Genomic DNA, 27,933 nt, shown 5'->3' on the forward strand with positions numbered 1-27,933 from the left:
ACTGGCCTACATTTCTTATGGGGAATACACATGTACCTGCATATATAGCAGGCTGTACAGGCATGACACAGCACAGAGTAACAGACACCTGTGTGAAAGTTTATAACCACAACCAATGTGAACACAGCCACAGCCACATATGGTTGCTAGCATAATATTACAGTATATGGACTATCTGATGAACACCATCCTTATATGTGCCACTCACACACTAACCCTACATATACTGGACCACTACACAGTGTGGTACAATGCCTGCCTGTGGTATGGGACATGTGTGTGTTTGGCCCTACAAACGTGTAAGCTGATAGGGTACCATACAGTGAAGGTTATGTAACATCAGATAGAACAGGACTAAGAACAATGACATCTACCACAGTGTGTACACAGGCCAAGGTACATATGCACAATACACACACTGTCGACAGTCACCATAAGTACACAGACCTCAGTACTGTACACACAACCACAGTATGCGCATGTTATGTCCTCAAAGAGAACTCCTACTATACATAATGTGTCACAGTCTGATATCCAACTGGCTATCAGATATGATGTCAATAAATTATGTTGTACAGGAGATATTCACCTCTTACTGCATGACATATGTACATAGGTTGACAGAGTTGCGGCTGGAGGCACACACACTAGGCCAATATTGACGTGTTGCTGTGATAACCTCATACATTTACTGTTGAAACAGGGTTTGTTGCAACATATGTCCTATGAGGGATATGTGGTCAGTATCTCTCATATCTTTCACCATGTACTGTCTGCAATCCTCACACTATGCTTCTGCAGTTCACTGATAGGTGCTCTGTGGGTAACACAAGAAACAAAAGGCACCACACACTGCCCAATCTGCAGATGACCCTACAGATGGGGGTTGCCTCAGAAACATAGTACTGACATGACAGGTATTAAAACATGTAGAACAGCCATATTCACAGAAACCCTATTAAACCAACATTACTCCAAATACAGATTAGTAGCACTTGCATTCTATAGTCATGTCAGGCACATCCTCCTCCTGTGTGTTGGCCTGTTTCCACAGTGTATGTTGTTAGAGGTAAATCCCCAATCCATCTGTGATGCTGTTTGCCAACAACAGATCTAAGTCCTGCTCACAGTGAATTAAAAGGCCCAACACCAACACAATGTTCCTAGATATTGGAGTGTGTTTCCATACAATTGGTTATGGGAATGTTGCCACAGCTTTTCCACATGCAATCAGCTAGAGGAGGGCTGCAGTTCGTGCAGAGGCCATCAGCTGAGCATGAGCATCACTTACAATACACATGCTGCTGCCTAAGCAAAGCAGGTGTAAGTCTCCACATCCACCAGAGAGGGAGTGAGAGAGGCAGACAGAGAGAAAACTAAGGCTTGGAGGGGTGGGAGAGTAAAACTTAAGCATGTTTGTGTCACACACCTACCAGTACAGGGTATTAACCCCCTGACTGACTATGTATTGCTATCACATGTGAATGCAGTTATTGGATGCACCACATAGGTTACATATTGAGAAGCTCTCCAAAAATATATGTGATGGTGAGTTACATCTGCAACAGTGATATGGTAGCTATACAGTAGGTGTATTACATGTGCCTGTCCACATGAAGTGGAATCAGTGTCAACACAGCCACACTCTCTCAGAGATGCACACACATTGACACACTTGGCAGGGTGAAAAATACAACTCCTCACTAGTTAGATTGCCACAGTACAGTACTGTGCAGGTATCACATACACCACAGGGGTTATCCGGAGGTTATATGGACAAAGGGTATGTGGAGGTGTCTGACATCAGACAGCATGCTTCAGTATGCCAATGGAGGCTGTAGTGAGTGTGAATGTGGTCATAGGCATCATATACTACACACACACAGACACAGGGTGCCAGTACTGACATTCATGGGTACATTGCTTCACAGGTGTGTAGTGGTTGACTTTCCAGATGGCTATACAAGGCTAGGTGATGGGTATAACTTGGCATCAGGCCACATGACAATGGTCCGTAGTGTGGCTCAGGGGTGTAGTGTCTGGATTGGCCCACACAGGTGGGTATTGTATTCACCATCCAGTCACCTGGGTAACTATTGCATGTGGCCATTGCTGTGCATTGCTTGCCATATATGTGTTCTTTAGTCGATGACATGGATGGTGTCTGGGATATGCATACATCCCACATACATATACTTTGACATGTGAAACTGTAACTGTGGTGTCTAAACAGACACACACAAACACACACACATACACTTGCCATGTCTGGGGTTAGAATTCCTACCTAACTAGTTTATCACACTACAGCAGTATGCAGTTATAGGATGTGCCACAGAGATTAATGGGGCACTCGATTCCCAAAGATGCATTCCAAAGTGGATGACCTCAGCAGGCTTGTCATAGCAGGGCTATGGGGAGGGCAGTGTGTGTGCATGGACCATAACCCATTTATTTAGAGGTTGACACACCACCTGCAGTCACATGCAGGGTTAAATTCGGCAGGCAGGTGTATACAGCTGCTAGATGACTACTTCCTTGTACAGTCATGTTGCACAGCTAGCACTGGCACCACATAGCCTGTAATGCTGATGGATACCAGTGGGTAATGTCTACAGTGAGTGACATTTAAACCACACACCTCATGTGGTAGTAGCCATTTGGCTGTATGCTGGGTGGGACAGGCCTCATAATGGATGGCTCCTTGTCACAATCAGTCCCTTTCACACATCTATGTACATCTGTGTTTGGCTTATTATAGTGTGTTGCCCTAGGATATATGTCTGTATTCCTATCCACTGTGTGTGCAAAGCATGTCTGGTGCATATTGAGGAGTGTATGCACTAACATCTGCAACTGCCAGATATGTATGGTCCACTGTTGTTTGCAGACATGGGCTTCATTTGTTTGTATGTGAGCATGCCCAGTATGACCTTACAGTATGTTGTCTGACATTGCCTTAATTCCACTAGTGTGTGTGAGCATGCCCCGTATGCACTTCTGTATTGAATGTGTGGATCAATTCCAGGCAGTTTGTACTGCAGTGCAGACCTTTGTGTTGTACACCTACTGTAGGGTATCCATCAATCATTTGACAATATCGGGACAAACTGTACAGAGGATAGTCTGTACTGTAGGTGAATGTGTCTGCGCTGCTTCAGCTACATGGTACTGCTGTTAGCAGAAATACTCAGACATGTGTACTGTTATACACTGTGATGTTTTCTGTCCTCATGTACTGTCAGGTGGACATTCTTGCTTACTGTGATGTCTTGGGGACAAGGATGACTGCAGCTGTGTCCAGTATTGTGGGCAGATGCCTACATATTCATGGTAAGTTATGCCATTCTGGAGGGGCAGCTGCAGACACTTGCTGCTGGGTCTGTGTATCTGATTCAGCACCTTGGTACAGTGCTGGCAGGGGATCCCATAGTTGTACATCCATCGACATGACAGTATGGCCTTATCTTGCTGTGGCAATACCTCACAGCTATACAGATTTTCACAGGTTACCCAGAGGCAGGGACCATGAGTCAGGACATTACCCCTATTGTGGTGTATGTGCAGGGCTGTAGCCACCCATGTTTGTCTTTGTAGCCAGGGATAGTGTGTGCACACAGCTTTGTGTCAGACCTTGCACATTCCATGCTGCACATGCTCCCACCCCTCCAGTTATTCTATCCTCTTCCATACATTATGCATACATTCTCTGATACTTTCCCTAAGGTTATCATCGCATCACAGCTGTATTTTGGTGTTGGTCCACAGTTCATGCAGTGGGACATGGTGGACAAGTTACTGTGGTTTGTCCACATGGCCTTGCATATGGCTTATGTGGAGTGTGTTATGTTGTTATTTTGGAGTCCATGACATAACATGCATTGCCAGTACATGTGAGACACAGACCTTTGGCAGAGGCCTTTGGGCCATTTGGTGTTGATGTGAGCCAGCTGTGGGAGGTCATTGCAGTCTGTCAGTCCTACAGTCTCAGACCGCCAGACAGTATATTCCCCTGGGGTGACAGGGTAGGTGTGCTAGTTATTCATGCCAATACCTTCTATCAGTCTTATTCAGGTGGTGTGGATGCTGGCAGGGTGCTACCTATGGCTAGGAACACAACTGCATGGGACACCTGCACTGCATGCTGCATTCTGTCGCTATTGCCATATACAGGTGGGGTCATATTCTACCCATTCCCCACAGCAGGGATAGGTCCAAAGATGTACCTGTGGGTGGTGTTTGGGTGAGCTGGGTGCATGTGTGCTATGGACACTACTTGCATCTGACATACAGATATGCATGGGGCATTCCAGTTAAGCTGGCATGTGCAGGTACATCAGCAGTTTCCCAGTACATCAGTCCTACCTCCTTTGTGATCTGCATGTGTTCAGGCAGACAACACTGGTATCCCCTACTACAGGACCAGATAATGTGATGCATACCTGTATGTACAATTCCAAGGGTGTGCCCATTTCACAGTTACACAATATATACTGTATGTCTGGGGTACTTTTTTCCCCTATGTACTGCATGTATATCTAGCCCAACTTCCATGCCATGTCAATCTTTCAGATGGTGACACATATTACCACCATACATTTACAATGGCTTACTGCTAGCATGTGTTATACTAGTGGGAATTGTCTTTGGCACTGCAGTTGTGAGAACTTGGCCCTGTCATCAGCAGTAGTGGGCAATGGCCACCAGGTCATACCTCAACATGTATATATACTGACCATTCTCACACAATATGAAACACACACCAACCTAACACACACATACCTGCATATTGTGCAAATGCTACACTCTATCCTGCTACCTTGGCCACCTCTGGGCATCTGTGCTTTACTGTTATGATACCTACACATACATGTTACTACATGTCTACATAAGGTTGCAGGGGGCACACCTGACTGTTATAACATGTGTACATTGGATTGGGTGGGCATACCATACCATTACTACATTTCTAAATAAGTTTGGGGGCACACCTGACTGTTATTACATTTCTAAGTAGGATTGAGGGGAGCACACCTGACTGTTTCTAAATTTCTACACAGGATTGGGGGAGGGGGCACACCTGAATGCTACTACATTTCTATGCAGGATTGGGGGAGGGGGCACACATTTCGGTTTCTACATTTCTACACTGAGGATGGGAGGAGGCACACCTGACTGTTACTACATTTCTACGTTGGGTTGGGTGAAGGGGCGCACCTGACAGTTTCTACATTTCTTCACAGGATTGGGGGGCTGCACCTGACTGTTACTACATGTCTACATAGGATTGGGGGGCACAACTGACTGTTTCTGCATGTCTACATAGGATTGGGGGGCACACCTGACTGTTACTACCTGTCTAATTAGGATGGGGGGCACACCTAACTGTCTCTACATTTCTACACAGGAATGGGGTGCACACCTGACTGTTACATTTCTACATAGGATGGGGGGGCACACCTGACTGTTTCTACATTCCTAAACTGGATTGGGGGCACACCTAACTGTTTCTATATTTCTACACAGGATTGGGGGACACTCCTGACTGTTACTATATTTCTACACAGAATTAGGGGGAACACCTGACTATTTCCACATTTCTACACAGGATCGGGGGGCACACCTGACTGTTTCTACATTTCTACATTGGATGGGGGGCACATCTGACACTTGTACCCACAGGCATCATTCAGAGGCCATAGCACAGCCTTTGTTTGTGTTTGTCTACACCTATCCTGCTGGCTGAGACAGTTGTTGGGTATGTGAACCTCCCTGACTGGCATGTGTGAGTCATATGGACACACATGTGGCCCAGCACATTTTCTGCAGTGGGCTTTGTTGCCCTGTGTAGTACTGGCTACTATGGTGACACCAGTATTTGTTACAGACATCATGGTGCCACTATATGTGTCTACTATCTACTGGCATACCATTCAGCCACCTGATTCCCTTGCATGCTTACCATAGATACAGGTGGCAACACATACTACTCCATTCGGCAAATGGTAAGTTGAGTGACTTACCTTGTGAGTGTGCCAGTATTGAGGGTGATGCTGAAGGGCTGCCTATGTCAGATGCACATAGCACACTCCCTACACATGGTTGAGCACAGGTAGTGTCATGTTTGGCATCCCTTTTACTGTATGTGCAAGTCAGAGAGAGGTGCCATTCCCTGGAACCCTTCTGTGTCAGTCTATGTGCTATGGGTTGCCTCTTTGCCAAGGCCAGGGCATACTGTACCTGCACCCTTCTGCCTACTGGGGCAGGCTCAGGTTGTTCCTCTTCTGAGTCACTCTGTGCCTTGGCAGTGGTGGGAGGCTGTGTGGCCCTGCCCCATGCTGTTCCTGCTTCAGCTGTTTCTGCAGGATCATATTGTGTAGCATGGCACATACAATGACAATTTGGGTACATGTAGCTGGTGAGTACTGCAAGGCTCCACCAGATGTATCCTGCCATGGGAAGTGTGACTTAAGCATCCCAAATACATGCTCTATTATAATTCTGGTCTGTGTGTATGCCTCTTTATGGAGTTCTTGTTTGGGTGTGTGTGCATTCCTTATGGGTGTCATCAGCCATGGCCCCAGTGCATAACCAGCATCCCCTACTAGATGACCATAAGGGATGTCCGCTTTGGCACATCGCTGGTACAGATGCATCAGATGCCAGATGTCATAATCATGATAGCTTCCAGGGCAGCCAGCACACCCATTCATTATTATACCCTGGGCATCACACATGACCTGGCAGTTGATGGAGGGGAAGCCCTTGCGGTTGATGTAGACCCAACTCTGCTCACCAGGTGGTGCTTTGATGCATATGTGTGTGCAGTCTATAGCACCCACTGCCTCAGGGTATTCTGCTATTTGGTGGAACAGATGCATATTGCTGGCCAACGCCTCACGGGTGTTGGGGAAATAAACGTGCTCACCGACATGTGCTGAAATGGCATCCATAAACTGGTGGCGGACCCTGGATGCTGATGCCTGTGAGATCCTCATCACATCCCCAGTTGGCCTTTGGAAGGTACCTGTAGCTATTATACTTAGGCCTACACATACCTTGGTACCCACTGGGATGGGTTCCCCTCTGTTAATTCTGTGTGTGAGTCGTGGCCGGCACAGCTCAACAATTTGCTGTAAGAGGTCCCTGTCCACACTATAGCGCGCCACTATATCCAGCTCATGTAGCCCATGGTAGGTTACCCTGGGTCTGTACACAGTTCTCCACCTCCTCACAGTGGGTTGGTTAACAGCATTCGCATCCTCACCACCCTCAGCCTCTTCCACATGTTGTTGTATGATAGCTATTGCAGCCCCTATCATTTTGTTGTTTTGTTTGTTAAATGTTCCCCGCTTGTATACACCGGTGGTGTAGAGTATGGGAAAAACCAGAGGGAAAGGTGTTTGCATAGTTTATAGTAGTGTTCTGGGCTGGGCTGGACTGCTGCCTGTGTGCCTGTGTAATTGGCTGATTCAGATATATTTCACCTGCCAGTTATGCTAGTTCTCCTAGATCACCTTCCTACTGCTGTTTTCCCTTCCCATTGCCTTCCTGTTTCAGCCCGGGGATGTGCTGTGCAAACTCAGTGATCAAATGTGCACAGAGCTGCTATTTCCTGGTTTACTTTTTTTTTCCCTTTACAACCTGGTGCGTGGCGCGTGCACACCTGCTTAGGCAGTGTAAAGAGTGCTAGGCAGCCTCAGACACACCCCCTTGCTTAGCTCTGCTATGCTAAGAGCAAACCTGAGCCACAGAGCTGCAATCCACTTACAGTATGCATGACACACACCCCTATGATGTCAGCTTACTCCTAGACTTGCACCAAGCTATTCCTGCTCTTACACTGTTGGGTGAGGACTAGCATGCAGGAGAACTTTGGGATTCAGTATCATTCCCCTCATTTGCATAGGATTGACTGCTGATGCATTGTTACATGTCCCACACTGAGCCTCCCCCCTTAGCAACCACTATTCACTGGCCATGTTGTCTTCCGCCTGCCTTTGAGTATAATGGAAAAATAGTGATTTTGGTTAGACTGCTTATGTTATGTTTTTATTTCATATTTTCCACACAATCCCATTTCCACGCCGCTGCCATACTCTTAAACAGCCGAGATTGGCTAAAAAAAAAATAAATGTTTTTTTTTTAATTTTGCTAATGTTTCCCATGCCAATGGTCTTATAGCTGGCCATTGACATGCATTCTACATGATATCCACCCTTTATTTGGAGCTGTCATGGCTCCATTTTGTAATTTGTAGAAATGCACTCTGTTACTGGTGGAGTACATTTCTGCAGATTACAATACTCCTGCATGGCCGGTTTCCAGCTTCCTGGATCACAAATTCACTTAATTTGCATGGATTTCTCCTGCAAATGGGGTAATTTGCATACAGGGGCTAAGTTCGAGCAGAAGCGCTTCTGCACATCCATACAGGTTATTCCTGGATCGCACGGCAGACATATTGCCTGTTGGAGCGCCTGCACTAGGAATTGCAGAATTCAGGTGAAGATTAGGTGCTTTTATTCCATCAATACTTTCCTTGGAACTTCAACAGAACAGTTAGCATTTGAAAACAACTATCATTAAATACATTTAAAATGTTAACACATGATAAAACCCTCCACTAAAAGCTATTAACTAATTATTAAGTAATACACCAGATGCATTTCATTTTAACAGCAGTTCAGTATGCATTATATTATTTTAATTTTAAAACTGTGTGTATTGAACATGAATTATTAAGCCCTGGAAACTCATGGCATTTATGTATTAATTTATTTATTTGTTTGGAATTTGTTAACCAGGGAGGTCCATTAGGCAATAGAGAGCCTGTTTTAGTGGAGAAAAGCTCCTCAGTACAATAAAAAGTATATTCAACATAACATTTTATACATAGGTAGTTTAGCATAGCCTAACATTGTAGTGGGAACAAATTTGTGGTTACATTTTAGTACAAGTAAAATTATATACAATTATATACAATCATAGCAGAGCATTTTTTTGTGACAGTGATTGGACTACTGAGACTGTAAGCTCAATTAGCGGTACAGTGGTATTGCATAGAGAAATTGTAGATAACACACAGTACAAAAAGTAGGGGAGAGTGTGCCATTTGCGATACGTTTTCAAGGGGGCTGAGTGCAGGGACATTTCCAGGTGGAAGAAAGATAATTGTGTAGAGAAGTTTTAAAGTGGGCAGGATTTTGGATTGTTCTGATAGCTAATGGGAGAGCATTCCAATTTTTGGCTAAAGATTGGGAGAAAATTATTTAGCCTAGTAGCAGGTTAGGTTTGTGAACCTGAAGAAATTGCTGATTATCTGATCTAAGGGACCTAAAAAGTGAAGCTATTGTGAAGGGCAAAAAAAAAAAAAAGAAAAGAAAGTTGAGACACATAGTGTAGAATGATCTGCGCATGTCATAGAAAGAGGAAGTGAGTATGTGATCAGTGCACATGACTAAACTTTTCACCATGTCAGCAGATTCTTTTAAGCAGTAAACAACATAACTTTACATGTCCAGGAATGTGCACAGTACAGCAAATATACTAGTGTTTCTGCTTCACTGTTCACAAGGACTTATTAAACAAATTACACAATGCATCTGAAATTCTCCAGGTTCAACTAACACTAGGTAAGACTGCAATCAAAATTGTAGAGTGCTATAGATCCCCCACCATGCCCCAAGATTCTCACTACACCTTTCTAAACATACTGGAAAATATTAAGATACAACTAAGCACCCTAATACTGGGTGATTTCAACTACCCTGCCATTAACTGGGAAAACTACTCATGTACCAACACCTTTGCCCATCGGTTCTTGGAATTCATAAATTCCAATGCCCTGGATCAACTAATCCATAGTCCCATCAGGGGCTCCAATATCCTAGACATGGTCATTACCAACATGGGAAATTGATGCTCCACACCTATGGTCACCCCCTCGTTGGTCAGGTCTGACCATAAGCTAATCACCCTTAACATCCACTTCCCACCCCCACCCCCCAGTAAGGAAAGCTCCATAAAAACTTCTCCAAAGCCAACTTCATGCTACTCAAGTTAGAAGTGACAAACCTCATGACACCCATGCAGATGGGAACTGAAAGTTCGACTGCTGAATCCTACACTAAGACACTGTACGAGCACATCCACTCATGCATGAATCATGCCATCCCAAACAGAACCAAGATGCTCTCATCCAAAAAAGGGAAGCCAATCTGGTGGTCCTTTGTCATAAACAAACTTTACAAGAAAAGGAAGAAACTGTTGCAGAAAAGAGGAAAATCCCAGGATGAAAATACTACCTTACCAGCCTCAGTAAGAAGCTGAGATCCATCATAAAAACCTCCAAAGCTAGTTACAAAAATAAAATTGCCAAAGATTCCAAAGACAACCACAAGGCATTCTATAATTATGTCAAGAATCTAAATGGCAATGCTCAGATCTGCTCTGAGCTACAACAGAATGTCATTAAATATACTGATCCCAAGGATATTGCCAGTATCTTGGCAGATCAATTCAGTGCCAAATTCACCCCCCTCTCACCCCCTAAATGGCCCATCTCAATACTGGAAGACTGCCAAATTCTGGTAATAAGGGCCACACAGGTAAAAAAACGCACTCTCCAAAGCTAAGAATACAGCATCCATTGGACCAGATGACATCCTGGGCTGTGTACTACATGAACTACAAAATGAACTGGCACCTCACCTAAGTGTCATGTTTAATCATAGCCTCACCTCAGGCTGCATGCCCACTAAGTAGCGCATAGCTACAGTTATCCCACTCCACAAGGGGGGCTCCAACTTGGATCCCAGGAACTACTGCCCCATCAGTCTGAAGAGCCTGATCTGCAAGGCCATAGAATGTATTATCATTGAACTTATAAACAAAGACATTGGCAACCTTCAAACACTGGATCCCACACAGTTTGGGTTCGTGAAGGGCCGATCTTGTTTCCTGAACCTGATTGACTTCTTCAAATCAGTCTCCAGAGCTGTGGCCAAGGCCTTTGACACCATCCCCCACTCTGGAATCATAGATAGACTTACTAAACTGGGCATTAATCCCTACGTCACTCGATGGGTTTGTAACTGGATTACTGACAAAACTTACACTGTAAACATAGCTGACACCAAATCCAGCTCCAGACAAGTGACAAGTGGAGTACCTCAGGGTTCAGTCCTGGGACAGCTCTTGTTTGGCATCTGCTTCTCTGAAGTACAGGCCAACACTAAGGAACTCTGGCTAACAAAGTTCACAGATGACTGCAAACTGGGAGCCATTATTGAATCCCCAAATGATGTGGATACTCTTCAAAAGGGCCTTACAGAAACAGATGCTTGGTGCCAGAGCCATGGGCTCAAGCTCAATGCCAAGAAATCTATACTTATCCCCTCTGGGAAAAAACATGTACCTGTGAATTACCACATAGGTGGCAGTATACTAAACACTGAAAGTGTGATAAGAGACTTAGGGACACAGGTGGACAGTGGTCTCACCTTCGATAACCACATTGTCATTACAGTCAGGAAATCCATCTATGTGGCACACCTCATCACTAAGGGCTTTTCATCTAGAAAAAAGGAGGTCATTGTTCCACTATACTCATCCCTCATTAGACCCATTATAGAATACATTGCCCCGTTTGGTATATACCTCTCAAGACATCTGCAACAACATGAAAGGCCACAGAAATACCTCACTAAAAGAATCACAGGCCTAAAGCAGATGCCCTACGCTGACCGCCTTAAAAAACTCCAGCTATACTCTGTCGCATATTGTTTACTCAGAGGCGATCTCTGCTTAACATGCAAGGCCATGTCAAACCCAGAGCTGATGGACATGCTACACTTAAAGAAATTCCAATCCCTCAGAGCCACACGCTCCAGGGATCTAAACTTTGTCATCACAATAAACAAAACATGCTGGAGGGATAGGTTCCTGACTCAGAAACTCTCCAGGCTCTGGAATAGACTGCCCATACATGTCAAGCAGAGCACCTCTTTGGCCCTCTTCAAAAATAACCTTGATGATTGGATGGGAGAAAGGAAATTCACCTCGGGGGATCACGTCAGTCGCCCTTCTAGACAGGTGTCCAGGGAAATAAATAGTGTGGGAAGATATAGTCAGGGAATTGTTATGGCTAGGCTTGTATAGGCCCTAGGGCTGATAGCTTAGTACCAACCTATGAACCTATGTATCCAACGAAGTACCAGTATTATGCTCTATCAGTAAATTTTCTCTTCTCTCATGAGAAAGTAGTGATTGTAACAACTATAATTGTATTCTAAGGAAAACGATGATTAGGTTCCTGAAGATGACGTTAACCACATGTAATTAATATATTGAAACATAATCCTGTCTTAATGAATAGAAGTACTGAACTGTATTAACTTATTGGTTGATTACAGTGGTCTGTTTGATAAATGTTATTAATTCTGTTCTGAATTTCTATAAATTGATCTGAGTTTATTAATTCGGGGAGACATACTTATTATTGCAGGTTCACCACACACGTGTTATAATAAATTTTGAAACTCTATCAAGACTGTTTAATTATTTAATTAATTATTATTTCTTTAACAGTGTGGTGATGTGACTCATATTGATTATTCCAAGTAAATAGGGGGATGGTACTGTGGATAAACACTCTGGGCCATGTTACAGTTTTCTGTCTACTGGTTGCTCTGCAGCATTAATTCAACAGGCTGCACCAATATTAGTCTTTGCAGACTTTATGTTGTAGGAATTAACCAAATTGTTGTTTCGCTACAGAACAATCTCCTGAAAAGGTAAGATTTTTCTTTTCAAATGTATCTTTGCCTTTGTATAAACTAACGGAATGAGAGTGGAAAATATTTTTTTTTTTTTTTAGAAAATATGTGCATCACTAAGTATGGGCGGCCACGGTGGTGCAGTGGTTAGCATTGCCGCCTCACAGCAAGAGGTTCTCCGGTTCGATCCTCGGCTGGGGTGCCTTCTGTGCGGAGTCTGCATGTCCTCCCTGTGGTCGTGTGGGTTTCCTCTGGGTGCTCCAGTTTCCTCCCACATCCCAAAGACATGTTGCAGGTGGATTGGACACTCTAAATTGGCCCTAGGTGTGTGTGTGAGTGTGCCTTCTGTGGAAGGTTGGGCGCCGGGCTGGCAACTCGACACCATAAAACTCCACTGCCAATTAATGTGCGGACAAGGTGATCCGCTGTGGCGACCCCTAACCGGGAAAAAGCCGAAAGAAGAAGAAGATGCATCACTAAGTATGAGAGTGGGGTTTTTCAAAAAAGAAATTTATACCTGTAGGGTATAAATGGAAATGTGACTGGGTTCCTTGCAAAAGTTCGATTTGCAAGAGGTAGTTTTTAGATGTACAAGAGTGGGTTTTACAGAAGAAAGGAGTCTGCACATTTGTATGAATGATTAGAGGCATGAGAGTGGGATTCCTTGCAAACAAAATACAAAAAGGTAGTATGTGTAAAAGTGAATAAATAACATATAATTCTTTTTAAATCTATGTATTTCTCTAAAAATGGAAGCAAAATCTAGTACTATAAAAGAACCAGAACTAGGCACTCCAGCAAGATACATGTCCCATCACTGCAACAGGGAGAGTTGCAGATATATAGAAAGGTGGAACAAATTATCAAAAAAACAATGATAAGCTAGTTTATCCCCTTATGGGAAGCCTTGATAAAGACATTTTAGCCAAACTGCAAAAGAGATTAAAAAAAAAAAAGGTAATAAAGTACCGGCAAGCTGCTGGTCAGCTTTAAATGCAAGTAGAATCAAAAGCCAGAGAAAAGGAATCAATAGCACAAAGTTTAAAACACAATACAGCAAAACTAAAACCTCAGTTAAAAGACGCCAGTAAGACTTTTAACCTTATTTAGTAGTCTAGCCATCAGGAACCTACAGATTATCGGTTATATCCCATTACAGAGTTACAAAAATTACAAATAAAACAGGGTGAGTCCACAGAGGACAAAAATGTCACTATTCCTAATGCACCAGTGTTGCCACCTCCTTATTCACCTGAGCACCAAACACAAGTAGTTTCTTCGACTGATACTATAGCCACACCACCTTCTCAGTCAAGACATTCCTCTGAATCCACCTCTCCAGTAAGCACAACACAAATTATCCCAGCTCTTTCTTCTGGAACTTCACAACTTCAAGCACAGACCTCATAGTCTCAACCAACTTCTAAATTTCCATTGTCACACAGAACTAAATCCAAAGTTATACCAATATATATATGGGAATGTCACTATGTGCAAAGGAAGAGGGTTTCTGTACTTTTCCTTTGGAAAAAAAATATTCAATCAATTCCTAAAACAATTCCCCATAATAACTGATGGTGATGGATACTTCAGACCTGACATATTTAATCAAGAAAATAGTCAACCAGAATCCTCTGAGGGGGAAAATGAGTTAGTTTCCACACAGCGTTTTTCATTAAGACAAGTTTCCAATCCAGCTCATGGGAGAGATAATAATGGCCCTACTACAATAAATATAGTACAGCCATGGTCAGCACTGGATTTTCAGACTATCTTAGATTCCCTTCTTTCGATAAGAACATATTCTGCAAAATATTCCAAAATACTTAGGGATCAAGTTCAGTTACAAAATCCTAATATAGAAGATTTTAAAAGTTGTTATGAACAGTTCAATCCCAAGTGACCTTTTTAAACAAATTTGGGACCAAGCAAATATCCCAGACCCTATCCCAAAGCACACTGACCCAGAAGCATTCCAACATTCTCGCAACAGACCACTTCAAACAATTACTGCAGTATGCTCTCCAGTACCAAACTGGTCTTGAATCAATGCCATACAACAGAGGATAAGGGGGATATAGAGTCATACCTGCAATGAATGACTCAAGCATTTAAAGCCTTTTCAGGATATACAGATCCCACTAAAGGTTCAGCAACAAATGGACTCTCTGCTGCATTTGTAAATGGCTTGTTGCCTCCTATATGAGACCAACTAAAGAAGGTATGCTTAACCTGGCCAAGCCTAGGCCTCCATAAGTTAGTAAACCAAGTACAATACATTGCAGATAATTTAATTTATAAAAAAAGGAGAAAAATTAAAACAACAACAAAAACCTTATTAAACTTGCAGCTGCAACAGTTAACTAGACCCAGAGGGTGGAGTAGTGGAGACTGGGGATGATGAGGCAGGACTCAATACTTTCAATACTTGCCAGAAGGAGGTTATGCATGTACACAACATATCCAGACAAAGGAATCACCAAACTTTTCTGATCATTGTTTTATTTGTGGGAAAAGTGGAAATTGGAGGGACCAATGTCCTTATGGACAAGACACTTTAAAACAGCCATCATATACTCCTCTCCCTGCACAGAAACAACACCCATTACTGCAAGCTTCACCAGAGAACAAATTACAACCACCTCTCTGAAATACTCCTTGGAAAGCCCCTCCCTGAGAAGAAAGTAAATAGGATAGCCTTGAACAGATATCACAGCTATTTAATTTCATTCCTGTGAAACAAAAAGCTCCTTTTGTTGATGTTAAAGTGAATGATAAAGTCCCATTTTTGACAGATACAGGTACCACTAGATCTATGCTAAATACTGAAGCTGCTAAAAATCTCCTTTTAACAAGTACCTTAGTAAAAGGTGTGGGGGTATCAGGAGTCACTTTAGAATATGACAAAACAGAAAATGCCCCCATTCAGATAAGACCCTTAACTGAAAAGCATGCTTTCCTTGTCAGTACTTCTGCACCTTTATGTTTTTTAGGCAGAGATTTGATATAAAAACTACAGTGTACTATATTCTGTACTCCTGATGGTGTGTACTTAATTCTTCCTGACCCATCTCCACTTACTCAGTTCTGCTTAAGCACAAATACTTTAGAAAAAAATGTGCTTTACTTTTTTCCAAAATACTCAAAGTAATCAAAATAGTAAGTTGAAACTTTTGGAATCTATACCATCTCATGTCTGTGCTATTGATGAAAACAATGTAATATTAATTACAAGTGCACTACCTGTTCTATTGAAATCTAATGTCTCTCTCCCAGCTATACCTCAGTATCCCCTCTCTGCTATAGTTGAGTCTGGAATAAACCCAGTCATTTTAGCCTTACTGTTGCAAGAAATTATAATACCTAAAACGACCCCATGCAATACCCCAATTTTGCCTGTAAAGAAGCAGATAAGGAGATTTATAGATTTGTGTAAGATCTTAGATCAATAAATTATGTAGTAGTATCAAAGTAGTACAAAACCCTGGCACTATACTCAGCTGTATACCATCATCAGCCACCACTGTCTCAGTCATAGACACTAAAAAAGCCAATATTCACAATGGTTATGGTTAACATATTTATTTTCTGGATGAAAAGGAACCATTTTAAAGTTCATTATATTTGTTTTTATCATTATTTTTGCAGGCTTCTTATTATTGTTTTTAGTAAACTTGCTTATAGCAAAATTAATATCTGCAAGAAAAGTCTCTCTACTGCAACATTTTGTATCTTGAAGTTCCACTAAAGGAAAAAGAAAGTTTGTGTCAGGAATATAAATTGGTACTTAAAGATTTTTGGAAAATGTATGACAATGTAGTTAAAAAATAAAAATGTTTAAAAGGTGATGCTTTCACAACACCAAAGGGGGGATAGTGAAGGAAAGAAAAAATAAATAAGTATATATATATATATATATATATATATATATATATATATATATATATATATATATATATGAAGAAAGTTGAGTCGTAGCATAGAATCATCTGAGCATGTCAGAGAAAGAGGAAGTGAGTATGTGGTCAGTGCACCTGACTAAACTTTTGCCATGTCAGCAGATTCTTTTAAGCAGAACAACATAACTGCACATGTCCAGGAATGTGCAAAATACAGCAGGTATACTAATGAATTTTCTTCATTGTTCACAATGACTTATAAGCAAATAACATTTATGTATCCCACAAAATATCAATATTATGCTTGATCAGTAATTTTTCTCTTCTCTCATGAGAAAGTTGTGATTGTAACAGCTATAATTGTATTCTAAGGAAAACGATGATTAGTTTACTGAAGATTAAGTTAATCACATGTAATTAATATAGTGAACATAATAATGTCTTAATGAATAGAAATATTGAACTGTATTACTCTGAGTGGTTGATGATAGTAGTCTGTTTGATAAATGTTATTAATTCTGTTTTGAATTTCTTTAAATTGATTTGAGTTTATTAATTCAGGCAACACAATTATTATTGCTGGGTCTCTACACAAGTGTTATAATACATTTTGAAACTCTATCAAGACTGTTTAATTATTTTTATTTCCTTAATTATAGAACTAAGGGCAGGATAGTCAGAAGGTTTGAAGATAGGTTTATGAACATTGGTAAGTTGCAGATATTTGAGGTAGTTTGGAAGTGTGAGTCATTTTAGGGGGAGAAGAACAGTACAGTGACAGAAGGAGTTTTTGGAATTTGTTGCAAATGTTTCCATTTTATTATAACAAGTGTCAAGTTTGCCATTTAGAGAGGTTTGGAGGTTGATGATTACTGGGACACCATACATAAGGGAAGGAAGTAGATAAGTAGAGGCAAGTATTTGTTTAGAAGAAGGGATAAGGTATTGGTTGTGCCTGTAGAGCATTTCAAGTTTTTGATGTTTTTTTTTTTAATTTGTTGTATGTGAATATCAAATTTTAGTTGTTCATCTATGATTACTCCGAGAAGATTTGTTTGGCTGACAACTTCCTATTAGGGCTTTTGTTTGGGGGTAGATATTACATTTGTCTTTGTCTGACAGGGTAGATTTTTTGTGGGTGAAAAGCATGATTTTGGATTTATTATGGTTGAGGGATAGGTGGTTATTAAACATCCAGGACTCAGAGGTGGAGAAGGCAGCTTGGGTTTAAGTTGACGTTCAGGGATAGAGTCAGCTGTGCAAACAATGGTGGAATCTTCAGCATATTGGATAAGGTTCCCATTGGTCACAGATGTGTAAAAATTGTTAGCGAAAACAATGACTAAGAGGGGACCAAGTATGGATCCTTGGGGAACCCCAGTAAAGGTACGAACTGACTGTCTTTTGGTTGTTTTATCAACTCTTGTGGGAGAATGTATAAACTTGGAAAATCCATAGAGGTTGGGGGAGTTGCTGGGAGAATTAGAAATACAATGTTAAAGTTCCCTAATATAATGGTTTCTTGCCGGAAGGCATTAAAGGTCCATTCAAGTAAGGTTTCAAGAGTTACTAAGTTGAAACCAGGGGGGGATGTAGCAACCTATTATAACTATGCTTTTCTTGGAATTAAGTTTTGTTTTGCAAGCAAAATTTCTGCTTTGGCAAAGGGTGGTGTACAAATATCCAGGATTTCTGCATTTGGTTGATTTTTAAACATCAAGGCTACTCCACCTCCTTTTTTGTAAGTACGATCATTACATAAGATGTTGTAGCCTGGAGCTAATATTTTATTATTGGAGATCTCAGATTTAAGCCACATCTCAGTTATTAATACTATGTCAGGGTAATACAGGGAAAGGTTGGCATGAAGTTCATGTACTTTGTTGATAAAGCTTCTGACATTCATGTTCAATATGAGTATGTCATTAAGTTTTCTAGGTAGATGAAGTGTGTTATGGGAAGAATTATTATTATAAGAATATGTATTTATATCAATTGGGCCAGGATTAGGATGTATGTCACCACTAAGTGTCAGTCTATCTGCAACACTAACTTTGGTTCTGATAAGGTTAGTTATGAATGTATCATATTTAGTGGAAATTGTATTGTTAGGGTGGGAGAGTAGGATAGGTTTAAGGATATGAGGAATGATGTGTGTGGGATGAATAATTGTACTTTGGATGAGGGGTAGAGATGTAGATATTGGAGAGTATGCAGAAGAGGTGCAATCAAGAGGTAGTAAATGAGGTACGGGGAGTGATAAGAGGTGACGTGTAAGTAGTATTAGGATAGTTAAAAATAAAGACTGTAACTAGTATTGTGAGGCATATTAGTATATATGTTTGAGTATACTAGGTGCTCCAGATTAAAATAAGTTATGGAAGACTAGTGCTATCCCACCTCCTTCTCTGTTAGGTCTGTCAGATCTGATGGTCTGAAAGCCTTGGTGGAGAAATTCAAAGTCTTTAATGTATGGTTTTAACTAGGTCTTGGTGATGGCAGTTATGTCAGGTTGGTTGAGGGCTTTCCAAGCATAAAAACTGGACATATTTTTGCAGATACTTCAAATAGTAACAGTTAACATGTGAATGGATTTGTTTGAACTAGTTCCAGGTGGTGGAGAGGACATATTAGAGGTAGTGGGGCCTAGGATGGGATGTATATGTCTTAATAGAGGCAGAGTAGTGAATAAAATACATAAAATTAATGCTCTTGCTTTGTGTGAAATTTGGGGTTCAGTTGTTGAAATGTTTTGATTTTGCAGTTTGTTGGGGTTCTGAGGACTTTGTGAGAGGTACAATTTTTGGTTTGTACTGGATGAGGGGGTTTAAAAGGTAAAGGTTGAGATGTATACAGGAATAGCTTGTAAGGAGTGTTGGAAGAGAGGTGGAGGTGGTAGAATAATGAGGTGAGAAGGAGATGGCGATCAGGACAGTGAGATGTGCTAGCAGACAGAAGAGTATAGAGAGAGGTGATAGGATTAGAAGATCTGTATTTGATGATTGCATTACAGAGTATGTTTGGAAATGGCAGTGAGGAGATGAGCTGACTAGATGTGATAGTAGCTGAAGGAAAGCAATAGGTGGCTATTATGATAGAAAGTATATAGGATGTGAGTGTAGACCAGTGGGAGTGGAAGTGAAGCTTAAAACAAGGGTGGGGAGTGGCTGAATTAAAATGTTGGGAGGAGTCACCTATGTTTAAGTGTAGGAATAGTGGGGGTGGGTGAGAATTGGTGGTAGGGTAGGGATCAGAGTGAGCCCAAGCAGAGTGAGGGTGAAAGGAGTGAGCAGTACCTGGACTCTGACTGTGTACCAAAAAAACCCTGACTGTGCACCAAAAATAATCTATAACAGTGGCCCGAATGTAGGTGTAAAATTCCTATTAAAATGAAGATAGCATACAGTACACCGTACATGGAGAAAAATTCTTAATGCCAGAGGAGCTAACTGTGGGTTGATAGAGTCAGTAACAGTATGTAGGTTAGATCATGAGGTACTACCTTGTAGTTTCCAACATGAAACAATGATTAATTTTGGTCGGCCATTTGCTAAGCACGCTTTCTGTTAATGAGTAGATACTGATTCTAACTGGAAATGAGGGAAGGAGTCAAGGCAACTGCTGTCCCTGGCGATGTACACCAAAAACCTATTCATGTAATTATATCATCAAAAAGACTATTGTTAGTGTATGATTGTTAACTGTATAGTACTGTATATAAAGGTTTCTGTAGGGGAAGAGCCTACATTTGAACACTTTCAGTCCAGCTCTTCTTTGTTGTTTAAAACATATGCTTTGGGTTGCTATTGCTGCGTTCCTGAAGATTACCAGCAGGAGTATTCAGGTGTGGGAGGAGAACACAGAAACAGAGGTCAATGCATGAGGTTGACAGATTAAATGGGGGGGGGTTATAGAATAAGTTAAAGATTATGAAATAAGAAAATCAGTTCAGTAATACTAGTCACTTAAAATATACAATTATACATTTACACATTTAATTTTAACTGCCACCTCAACTCACTTTTTTCTAAGTGTTCATTAATGATATACCCTCTGGCATAATTTCTCACATACTCAATTATTGTAAACCTGAATTTATGTGAATTAAAAGCCTGTAAATGTCTGTATAATCCATTAGTTGTTTTGCCTTTTCTAATATCAAATTTGTGCTCATAAACTCTTTCTTTTATTTTTCTTAGGGTTTTTCCCACAGTTGAAATTATCCAAAATAAAATATTTCACCCCACTTACTTCAAAATTGCCCATCTTAAATATATTCAGACATTCCACATTTAAACATTCCTGGTTTTAAACTGTTTTGCTACAGCAAATCCTTAAACAATGTGTCTCTTTTATGCACAATACAGGGACTTTATCCCACTTTACTTAACATAGACCTGTCAAATTTAAACAAATCCCAATTCTTTTTCAAAACTTTTTCAATCATTCTACTATATAAAGTGAAGGTAGTAATGAAAGTTCTATTCTCAAATACCTTCTGTTTCAATGGTATTACTTGTGCCTCATTTTCTTCCAATACACTTGAATTTAATAATGGGCCTTAACACCGATTTGTTATTTTATTGACTACCTCATTCTTACTTTCACTTACAAATTCTGCAGGGTAACCTCTTCTGAGGAGCATATTAACTACGTTATCACATTCATTGTAGAATATCTCCATATCTGACACCATCCTGACTAGTCGTACTAACTGCCTTTGACAACCATCTTCTTCTTTTGTTTCAGGTGACAACTACTAAAATGGAGGAAACTATAGATCATAGTGTATGTGTTGTACATTTAAAGTCACTGTAGTTTATGGGTAATGTATTTAAGTACTGAGCACATGCAAGCAGAGTGCCATTTTTTTAAGCAGCCATAGTGAAAGCATGTATGTGTGTAGCAGTCAGTCAGTTACCTAGTTTAAGCTTTATGTTCTAGTTATCCATCCTGATGTACTTGTGTGTAATAAACATCTTAAATGAACACCCAAGCCTCATTGTCTTATTTGAATACACAAGATGAGTGACATGGTGTCAGAATGGGATCTGAAGTCAAAACTTCTTAAAACCATGAGGTGCATAGTCAGAAATGAAAGAATATACAGGAGGGGCACACACAACTCACACACAACTTGTAAACAGGACAGAAAATATTTCCAGGTACTTAAACCTGCTTAAATGAGTTTTCATTTGGCAAACATAAAACAAAGCATTCAAAACATTCAAAACAAATTATTGAATAAAAGCAATATTCGAAATTGCGACATTGATAAAAGTACTCAAAATGATTATGAAAATGCTTGAAACAATATCCAAATTATATAAAATATTCAAGAAAGAAAATGACCATATTTTTCCACAGTGTACTACTTTTTCCCATTAACTAAAACTATTTAAAGTGTATGAAGTGTGCAAAGTGTTGGCAGTGTGTGCAGTATTACAGCACAGTCTTTTCAAGGAGTACAGTCATTTCAGTGTCTGTTGTGGAGCTGAATATAATTACAAGTACCTGGTGTGTGTTTGAAATTTATTTGGTATGGCAGAGGGAATTTGAAGACCTGGTCTACTTGTGTTTGATAATAATATTGCTGAAAATTGGAAGGTGAGCAAGAATATGATATTTTAATACAGTCTGCTTTTTCTGACAAAGATGCACATACAAAAGCATTTATTCTGCTCAATTTAGCTGGTTCAAAAGCCATTGAGAGAGAATGTTCATTTGTGTATGTACCTGCTGTTTATGCAGGGGGGACCACCATATTATGGTACAGGCTGAAATCCAGGAAGACCCTGAGTACTTAAAATGTAAATGTAGAGAAATGTGTAAACCTCAAATGAATGTTACAATGGAAAGGGACTTATTTTATACAAGAGATCAAAAGTCTTGTGAAACTTTTGCTGCATATATAACTGACTTGAGAAACAAGGCAAGAGCGTGCAGATTTGGTGATCTGAGGGATGAATTGATAAAAGACATACCTGTGTGTGGTGTTAATTATGCGGTGAGAAAGCTGTGGCTTTGAGACAGTGACTTAACTTTAAACAAAACCATAGAGATTTGTCAGATATATGAGCTTACAGAACACACAAATATGCTTATGAATGAGAAGAGCATGCTTGCAGCTTCTTGCACTGTGAATGTTGATAGTATGCAGCATGAGGTTAAGAGATATAGGCCAAACGATGTGGCTCCCACAGTGAAACCCAGGGCAGCTTTAGTAAAACCCAGGGCACACGCAGCAAAACTGAGGGATGATTTGGGTTTTGCTAAGTCAAAACCCATGATAATCCTCATAGTCAACTGTTATAATTGAGGACGCAGTCACAGTCTTAATGAGCAAAGTGCTTAGCTTTTGGTCAGCAATGCCACAGATGTAAAAAGTGGAATCATTTCAAAAATCTTTGTAAATCTAAACAAGCACATTCTTTTATTACTAGAGAGCATTCAAAGAAACAGGTTGATCAAATAGAAAGCTGTGACCCTACTTTTTATGTTTATGGTGTCTCTGTGCTTGGGGAATCTGTTAATGCAGTGCATTTGTTGGCAAAGAGTGAAGTATTTTGTACTGTACTGATTAATGGGAGACCTGTAGACCTCAAAGTTGATACTAGTTCAAAGTGCAAAGGTATGTCAGCAAAAAATGTTTGCCAAAGTAAAAGCTGATTAAAAACATGATTGGGCAAAGTGTGCAAAGCTTGTTGCTTATGGTGATGAAGAGATTCAAACTGAAGGCTCAGTAGTGCTTTCATGCCATTCTGCTGGGAACAGCCATGACTTGCAGTTTTACACAGTCAAAAGACATGTGCAGTCATTGTTAGGCCTCAAAAATTGTTTGAAAATGGGACTGATTTCATTCAATAATGAAGTCCACCATGTAAGCATCAACAACAATGGTTTCACACAGAATATCTTTTCTGAATATGCTGATATTTTCAAAGACAAGCTTGGCAAAGTCCCAGTTGTATACACCACGAAGTTAGACCATGAGGTAAGCCCAGTCGTCAGACCAGTGTGGAAAGTTACAGTAGCAATGCAGGACAAAGTAAAAGCAGAGATTGACAGAATGGTGCATTTAGGAGTATAATTTGTCCAGTAGAATAACCAACTGAATGGGTATCCTCCATGGTAGTAGCTCATAAGAAAAGCTCAGATGACATTTAAGTATGTATTGATCCAAGAGAATTGGACAAAGAACTCAAACAACCTCATTATACGATGTGTTCAGTTGAAGAAGTTGCTGCTCTCATGCCAAATGCCAGTTGTTTTTTCTGTCTTAGATGCAAAAAGTTCATTTTGGCAAATTTTGCTTGATTGAAAATCTTCCTTAATAACCACTTTCAGTACACCATTTGGAAAGTACAGATTTTTGAGAATGCCATTTGGAATAAGTTTTGTTAGTAAAGTTTTCCAGTGTGCGGTGGAGCAAATTTTTTGGGGTTATCCATGTGCTGTTATAGTAGATGATATTCTTATAGGAGGAAATGGTGAACTTGAACATGATAGGAACCTCAGGAAAGCTCTAGATCATGCTCATGAGGTGAATCTTAAACTGAATCCTCAGAAATGTAAATTCAGGCTGCAAGAATTTACTTATGTGGGTCATTTGTTTACCAGTTCAGGCTTATGACCAGATCCATCCAGGCAAGCTGCAATTCTTGAGTTGCCAGCTCCAGGCAATACCGCATGTTTACAACATTTTCTTGGCATGGTCAACTATTTAGGCAAGTTCATACGTGATCTATGTGACCTTTCAGCACCATTATGAGAGCTGACATGCAAAAATGTAACTTGGTCCTGGTTGGAACAACACCAAACAGTATTTGATGTCCAGAAACAAAGAATTGCCACTCTACCCACTTTGAGATATTATGATGTTCACAAACCTATAACTCTTTCTTGTGATGCTTCAAAATATGGTCTTGGCACAGTAATTCTTCAAGAGGGCAAACCAGTAGCCTATCTGCCTAGAACTCTAACTTAAACTGAGATGCTGTATGCACAAATTGAAAAAGAGCTTTCGGCAATAGTGTTTGCATGTTCGATGTTGAATGATTATATTTATGGCTGGCCTATCCAGATTGAGACTGATCACCAACCTCTGGTTACTATTTTGAGAAAACCTATGTACACCACTCCAGCTAGATTGCAAAACATGATGTTAAAATTGCAAAAGTACAATTTCAATATGATTTACACAAAAGGCAAACTTCTTTATCTTGCTGATACTTTATCCTGATTGCCCATGTAAACCACAGACCAGCATGACAATGAGAAAGCTGATTTTGAAGTCATGGAAGTGAGAACATTTTCTTCCCCACATCTTGATGAGTTCAGAACTCACACAGCTTCAGATCCAATTCTCCAGAAGCTGAACCATTTTATCAGTCACAAATGGCCAGCAAATAAATCTTGTTTATCACTAGATATGTAGCAGTATTTTCCTTACAGAGATGAGATTTTGATGGAAGATGGTATTATCATGAAAGGTCCAAAAATGGTAATTCCAAAATCCTTGCAACAGGAGTATATTACAATCTTGCATGAAGGTCACCCAGGAGCAGATTTTACCAAAAGAAGGGCAAGAGGACTAGTATTTTGGTCTTCTATGCCAAAAGATATTGAGAAGGAAATCTCAGCTTGTTCAATTTCTAATAGTACTAAACCACACCAACAAAAACAACCACTTCATCTCTCTCCAGACTCCTGAACTACCTTGGTCAACAGTAGCCACAGATATTTTTGAATGGAATGGTCAACATTATTTGGAATTAGAAGACTCTTATTCAAGTTTGCTCAACACTGACCTACTTCCTAACTTAACTTCTAGTATGATATTGAAGAGCCATTTTTCTGTCCATGTTAGTACATACAAAGTAATTTCTGACAATGGTGCACAGTGTACAAGTTGGTAGTTCAAGAGATTTACTGAGACTTGGGACTTTGTTCATGTTACTAGTAGTCCTGAGTATCCACAATCTAATGTCTTGGCTGAAAATGCAAACTGGTTGTTGGAGAAACCCAAAAGAGACAAAACTGATATTTTACTCAATTTGCTTAATCTCAGAAACATTCCTCAAGGCAATTTACTTGGTTGACCTGCTCAGAGGCTGATGTGGAGACAAACCAGAACTACACTACCAATCAGTGAGAATTTGTTTATTCTAAGTACTAAAAACAACAAAGCAGTAAAAGGTCAACGCATGCAAAAGTGTTTGTCAGAGAAATTCCATTATGACAAAACCAGCAAACCTCTCAATCCATTAAAAGAAGGAGAGATAGTGAGGAATTAGAGAGTAAAAGGTTTTGCGTGAGTAGGACCTGTGAAAAATCTATGTGAGAAACTGAGACTGTACATCACTGAGTCACAAGGAATGGAATTTAGTAGAAAGTGGAAACATTTATTATGGGTGTCCAAGCCAGTGTTACAGCATCTTGTCTGTAATGGTGACTCTAATTCTCAGAGTATGCTGTCAAATATTCCTGTTCCAGAGAACAATTCATCTTCTATCCCTGTTCCTGAAAGTATCCCTGAAGTTCCTAATGAAGAGCATTCCCCAATAACTGTCCCTGCTGCAAAACCCACTGCTGATTATTATATAACAAGGTGTGGAGGTATCTGAAGACCTAATCCTAGATACACGGCAACCTGGACATGATTGTTATTTTTTGTGTTTGTATAATTTGCATGCATATCTGATTTTCATTCTTCATTTGCATGACAAAATTGTCAAAGAGGGAGGATGTAGATCATAGTGTATTTGTATGTTTAAAGCAACTGTAGTTCATGGGCACATGCATATAAATACTGAGCATGTACAAGAAGAGTGACATTTTGTGTAAGCAGCTGGAGTGAAATCATCTATGTGTGTAGCAGTCAGTTAGGTAGTTTGTTTAAGTATTATGTTCTAGTTATCCAGCCTGCTGTGTTTGTGTGTAATAAACATCTTAAATGAACACCCAAGCCTCATTGTTTTATTTGAATACACAAGATGAGTGAAAGTAAGATTTAAAAAGATGGATTTCCTATGAGTTTTAGAACTAATACATCTACTGTTGTAATTGTTCTTACTTAGTTCCACATCCAAGAATACAATTTGTTCCTTATTAACTGTATGTGTAAATTTGAGAAATCACCATAGTATTTATGTACAGGATAAAGTTGTCAAATTTTCCCTCAGAATCTTGCCATAATACAAATATAAAGCACTATTCTCCCATAACATAGCTAAAAAGGGTGGGAGGTTGGCATAATGGTTAAGGTGCTTACCTTAAAGGCACACAAATCAGGGTTTGAGTCCCACAGGGGTAAATGGCTAGGGTCAAAATGGCCCACAAGGGCAGTTAGCATTAGTACTAATCTATAAACCTATGGAATAACCTTCCCCCTGCTTTATCTTCTGTCTCCACTTTTATGCTGTTCAAAAACTCAGTTAAATTACACTTATGAATTCCTGGCTATGTCTATGCATTACCTAACCTTCACTGTTTCTACCATCCCAGATAACTTCATATCCAATTATTCCTACTGTAATTTTTCTACAGTATCAGGAATTGTATTTTCTCCTCATGTTTCTAATAGTTATACTAGCTCATGCTAAACTTACACTAATTAATTTCTAAGTAGTCTCTGTCTGTCTCTATAGTCAGTTATAATGCTTATCTAGTATCATTTTCTGTTTCTGTATCAAAAGTTGTATTTTTTATATAGTGTCAAATTTTGTTTTTTGTATCAAAAGTTGTATTTTTATCTATTGTCAATGTTTTGCTTCTGTATAGATGATCATATTGTCACCTTATTGTTCAACTGTTTGTCTGTACTGAATGTGGAGCTTTTCTCCCCAGGCTTCCACTGTAAATGGGCATGTGTCTAGTTGGACTAAACAAATGTAAAATAAAGAAAAATAAATAAAGAATTGAGTATAAAATAACCAACTCTCTTGAAATGCACTACTGAATACATATGTTTATGCCATAATTAAGTTTGTGAAACTAAGGGAGCATGCTGCTCTAATGGACACCCCAGTGAGCTGTTTTAAGTATTGCCACTCAAAAAGGATGAAATTATTTTTAAAACTAATTCCATGAGAATAACGACAGCTTTTACCCTGTCTGTGTGCAAAACTGGCATATCAAATAGAATTTCTTCCAACCAGGACAACCCAAGATCCTGAGGTATTACTGAATATACATTCTTGATATCTGTGGTGACAAAAATGGTATTGTTGATATTCCTTATTTCATTTATTTTA

The sequence above is a fragment of the Protopterus annectens genome, chromosome 2.part1 (assembly GCF_019279795.1).
Source record: "Protopterus annectens isolate FY-2018-M chromosome 2.part1, PAN1.0, whole genome shotgun sequence".
Classification (NCBI taxonomy): Eukaryota; Metazoa; Chordata; order Ceratodontiformes; family Protopteridae; genus Protopterus; species Protopterus annectens.